Consider the following 5,680-nt stretch of genomic DNA (forward strand, 5'->3'; position numbering starts at 1 on the left):
GCCTATCCCATAAAGTAGCAACAACAAAAGATGCACTATTGATTGAATTGGACAAGGAACATCAATATGCCGCAAAGACCAAACCATACATACAATTAAGTTGTGGCTTTCCATGAGATGTTCAATCATACTTATAGAATGCTTGGAAGGTCGAACTCCCTTGTTGGCCACTTCTTTGCACTCCCTCTCTTCCTTCTCTTTCATTGCTTGAAGCTCCTCCTCAATCTACTTTTTTGTTTTCGGCATACAACTCCCCTGATGAACCGAAATCTGACATATACTCCCCCTTCAAATGTTTCAAATGTGCCACCTTCTCTTCAACACATGATTCTTTTTTTGTGTCTAACCACCACAGGCATTTTTTCCTTTCATAATCAATCAACAAAAAAGTCCCATTCGACTGACCATTCTCTCTAAAAATAGGCGAAGTGTATATACAAAATTGGGGAGGTTCATGGTTTGTCCATGCCTTACAAACCTAGGCATTTTTATATTATTCTTATTTTCAATCAGATGCATCAAGAATATGTACACCAAGGTGAGTCTTTAAATGAAATAATAGCAAAGATAAATGATGTCAACACACAATATCACAGAGTATTGAAAAAACATATTCTCCGTTGATAGCAAGCGTCTAGCTGAATTCTGCATGTCCACATGATTAGCCACAGGAGTGGCCACATTCATATGTGTCTCAAATGCATGATATAAGACCCCTCTATATTATGCTACTATGTCACAGTAGTAACTATCAACTTAAGGCTCTTCTGGTAGCACAATAACAATGTCAGATCCATTTGTTGAGTTAGTAACCTGTGAGAGCAAACGATTTGACTCCTCCAATAATTGATCCATCCAAACCTCTTTCGCAATGTAAGGAATGAACACATGATTACCCATTGGCATCCCAAAAGACTATCTCATATTCTCACCCTTCCAACAAGGAGAATAAGCAACCACATTTTCAACCCTTTTGATGATGCCACTGATGAAATGGAGTAGAGTTTCTCGATGGTAATCCTAAACTCTGTGATTTCAAATGGTAGAGCCCAAAGCACCTCAAACCAGTCATCCTTGTTTGAAGGGTTCACCATAGATAAGAGCTACATTAAAAATATATCCAATATAATAAATTGAATCAAATCTTAATTACCTTAAGCATACCTTTTAACTTTGACTTATTGAACCATAACAAGATCTCAATAGGAAACCCAATCCACATACCCTTGTCATATTTCGGGTGTAAGACCTTGTGTGTGTCTTCTTTAACAACTTGTCCAGCATAGTCTTCCTTTGGAAGTCCATTTACCCTATACACATACCCAATATGCCACTGAGAATCCATTTCATCATTTATGTGAGAAGAAATATCAATCTACTTTCCAAGAATAGCTTGTGTCAATGGATACCAAACTTTCTTTCCAAGTTTTGCCTCATTCTCTCTTTTGTCTCAACCTGCGTCTTTTCTTGTTCACTAAAGTTAACCCCATGAGGGGCCCCTCATCACATGAGCAAACAATCATAATGTGATAGAGGTAATCCTTTAAGTTTGTGGTCACAATGGCCTCTTCATTCACGCTACAAAAACCAAAACCAAAAGACAAAGCCCATAGACGAAGCATTACCACATAAGAAGGACAATTATTAGGAAAAGATACCACAAAAAAGGTCTAAACAAGTTTAAAACATCTGCAAGAGGCCAAAAACTTACATGTTCAAGCATTGAAGAGACGCCATCAAAACCAACTCTTCCTCTTTACTAGGTACGATAAAATCCGCTCGAATATGAGGATGTTTGACTCTATTAGTCTTGAACTCTTCTTCTATACACTCCATCCATGAAGCAGTTCTATGATTACCTTCCCACAAATAGAACATTTTGCCTTGAAGTATAGACCACACTTGCCTCATTTTCAACTGCTCCTCAAATTCTACATTGATGTCTTGCCAATGCTTGTCCTATGACTTCACAATGTCATCTGTGACATCCTTTGAACTACCGTCAGGTAATACTAGAGAAAGAATGAACACCCCTTTATATGGCTTGTAACCCTTATGTGCAAAAACTCTTTTCAATTTTGACAAATCATGGTAGAGATCCCTTACATGTGGATTTATAATGCATTTGCATAATGGCACCAAAGGGACATCAACACCTGGGTTGATAGTGACACTCTACAAAAGATCATTGTTTGTTACTTCACAACCACTTGAGGAATTACATCCATTTCCTCTTCTACTTCATTGATTGACAAAGCATCAATAGGATTAACCAGTATCAATGCAAAGGGTTTTTTCAACATTCTCACTTCCCTCAGTGCTCATAGTTTGTTCTTGACATGTCCCAGATGATGATCCAATGTTATACCATTTCTTCTTTTTAGGACTGGGCCTTGATGTTGTTGTTTTTCTCTTCTTTGTCATCTCAACCTACAAAGAATACACAAGAAAAAAGGCACGTGGTCAAATACACCTCCTTTATGAACACCATGGATGCACAAGGTGTGTTACCACCCTTGACATACATGCAAACTAGAGAATTAACTATGAATGGGTCTAAGTCAAAACCCCATTTAAAAATACTAATATGAAATATCATGCCTTAGTTTAAAGCTAGTATGTGAGCACATGCTTTTAATATAGTAGATATAGTAGGGATGGAGACCAAGCTTGAAGGGGGGCATAGTCTCTAGGGGGTAGTTCACCAGCGAATACCCCCAAAAGCATCTAGTGAAGCAGATGATGTTGTGGTTAAGAACCTCATCAGTATTGTAAGTGTAAACCAAATGGGCCTTCAGAGCATCTCTTTGAAACTATAGTCAAACCAAGTGAATACAAAAGGATATAATAGGGCATATATCGTCAGAACTTGTGGATTTCCCGAAAGCATACGATGATGAATCTCCTCAGACAATGAAACTAAGGAATGTAAAATCCAAGAACGATCTTACTGGAAAAGGCTTCAGGTGAAACTTGTTGAGGCATCCTTAAAAAGAACTGCAGGTTTGAAAAGAAGAACGTCTAAGGATACATCACAAGTGAAAGTGGCGGGGCTCCAGACGCTGCTAAACAAGGTAGAGGAAGAACATGATCAACAAGTAGGGGAAGGTAAAGCTCCTAGAAAATCCAATTTGAGGGGCCCTGTAAGGCCTCCTGTTCAAGTGAGGAAGTATCAGACTTGGAGGATGGAGAGGAACAAAGGGTGGCATTCATGTTGCAGAGCCACCACCGGGTATGTTTCTTTTTCTTTTTCGAGAGTTATAGTGTAGAAGCCGTGTACATCAAGGTAATTTTCTCGGTCATGTAATCCTTTGTGGGCACTTCACATCCCCTCAATAGAGCAATCAAGTAGTTGTTATGATCCACATATGCAAACTTTCATGCGTGCATAAACATAATTGATTGATGCATTCATATTTGCAATCATTGCAGATACGAATGCAATCATTGCATTGAAGCCCACAAACTACCGACTGTCGAGCTTCTTCTACACACCATATAAGATGAAGGGCTTGTTAAGAGCCTGCCATAGTAAGGACATGATGAATAATGTAGATCACATAGCCACCCACATAGCCTTCAGAGGAACTTTCAAGACAATCACCAAGGCTAGTTTCAAACAAACAGCTGCTCATCAAATACACCCAAAGTTTAGAGATAGCAATAATGCCTACCCATTCAAACAGCCCAACTAGACTAGTACATCTCTCACATTCAAAATTAAGCCATATCTATCTCTCAAATCTCAACTAATGTCCCAACTTTCAATCGGTATGAGGTGGCTACCATGCATGGTAAAGAGAGTGGTGTGGAGCTTTTGCGATGTGTGCATGGTAACGCTATGAACTTGCAAGTCATATTTGCATGAACCAAGGGTCATCATTGCCACGAAGCTCATCTTATTCTCACAACTGTTTTAGCAGCAGCATGTCCATCGTTTGTACAAACAGAAACCAAAATGCGCATGATTTGCTCCTTATGGGGGTAGTTCGTCGACGAACTACCCCCAGGCCTTACACAAAGCAACTACGAATATATGGATATATGCTTCTTCAATCGCATCAAAGCCAACAAATCAGAGGAGAAGCATGACTTACCCCTCCCTTCTTCATCGGCCACATGACTCTGCACAAACCCTTGTATTGTTTGATTTTTCCTGCATGAATAGGGTTTTTTTCTTTCCTTCAATAGCCCTTGCTACAAAAATATTATACACATAAAACAATAATGCATATACAACTACAAAATTTGGCTCTTGACCATATTACAAACTCTGTGTGACACCTCAATTGAAATCCTTGCACTATCCCCATACTATGAGAGAAAGCAAGCTTCTTTTATTAGGCTTCCCATTCATAAGAGAAGACAGATTTTGGGCTCTAAAACATGCAAAGACTTCATTCATGCAAAATAGCTAACACCATCAAGCTCAAAGCTCTTAACAAAATAGGTACGAAGCAGTAGAAAATGCCCATGATGGGCTTCAAAAATCAACGCTAGGGGGTAGTTTGCTTGCGACTTTTGGTCCCTTCTTGAGGGCTTGGCAATTATCCATGAGAGAAGCTCAGCTCATGGGGTTGAAGGCCTTTAACTCCTTCTAGGGGGTAGCGAACTACCCCCCATGGCTAATACCCACGCATACAAAGAGACCATCTAAGACAAAGATCTGAACACTTACCACAGAGGAGAGGAGAGGGATATGTGCCGCAGATGATGTAGAGCCCCTTCTTTTTCCTCCATGCTTATCTCTACAAGCCACTTTTTAACATAGCTTCTCACTTTGGACCTTAGTCTCATATGTAAACTAAATAGACCTTGATCTCTTTGATAAACTTGGACTTAATCAAATTATAGAATGTTAACTTCTAGGCCGTTGGATGTTATTTAATGCATTTGGTGGGTTTGAGTATGATATTTACATCAGTGGTAATAGATTGAATTATTGTTATTTGATATTAGTTGATAAATAACATAGATTTTTTAAATAGCTCTTCATAATTTTTGATTTAATATTATTTTATAATTTAAATTGATATTGTTTAACTAATAGATACTAAATGGATATTGAAAGGTATAAAGAATTGAATATTATACCAAACTTATTAAAGCTCGTTAAATTGTTCAAAGTGATGGAATATTATATTTCATTGAATGTTGTATAAGTTTACAGATTTCTTGCACGAGCTTGACATGTAGTATAAGTCTCATGTAATAAAATTGACTTTAGAATGACAATTAACAAAAGAACTAGTTTTATGATGTTAGCTATAGTTGCTAATAGCCATTAGAACTATCTTAGCAAAATGTATATTAGCTAATTAGTTGTCAATATAAGATATTTCATTAAAATGTATATTAGATATTTCACTCAAAAGTTTCTTTAATAAATATCTTAGAAAAACGTATATTAGATAATAAGTTTTCCATGAAAGATATTTTATTAAAAAAGTTTATTGATATTGGATATTGTTTAAAATCATTTCTGAGATAATTTATAAGTAAAATAGTTTAATCAAATTCTTGACGTGCTTTTTTTAGAATACTTTTCATTAAATTCATGAGTAATGCCATATCTTTGCCGCCATCATTACCATCAATGTACAAAATAATTTGACAAATGCACCTTATTACCATTATTACTAATTCACAACTCATAACTATTTATGATTAAACCTTTTTG

The 5,680-nt window shown here is 37.0% G+C and overlaps 1 long non-coding RNA gene across 1 annotated transcript; it reads right to left on the minus strand.

The window, feature by feature from the left end:
* Positions 1-601: 601 nt before the first annotated feature.
* LOC147638012 (uncharacterized) lies at positions 602-4,809 on the minus strand. Its single transcript, XR_015265329.1, has 5 exons — positions 4,679-4,809; positions 4,098-4,156; positions 1,712-2,430; positions 1,225-1,578; positions 602-1,103 (listed from the first exon to the last, which is right to left on the minus strand). It is a non-coding gene; the product is annotated as an uncharacterized LOC147638012 (long non-coding RNA).
* Between the last annotated feature and the right edge of the window lie 871 nt (positions 4,810-5,680).

Source organism: Cibotium barometz, chromosome 5 (genome assembly GCF_041138505.1).
Source record: "Cibotium barometz isolate CiBa-2024 chromosome 5, ASM4113850v1, whole genome shotgun sequence".
NCBI lineage: Eukaryota > Viridiplantae > Streptophyta > Polypodiopsida > Cyatheales > Cibotiaceae > Cibotium > Cibotium barometz.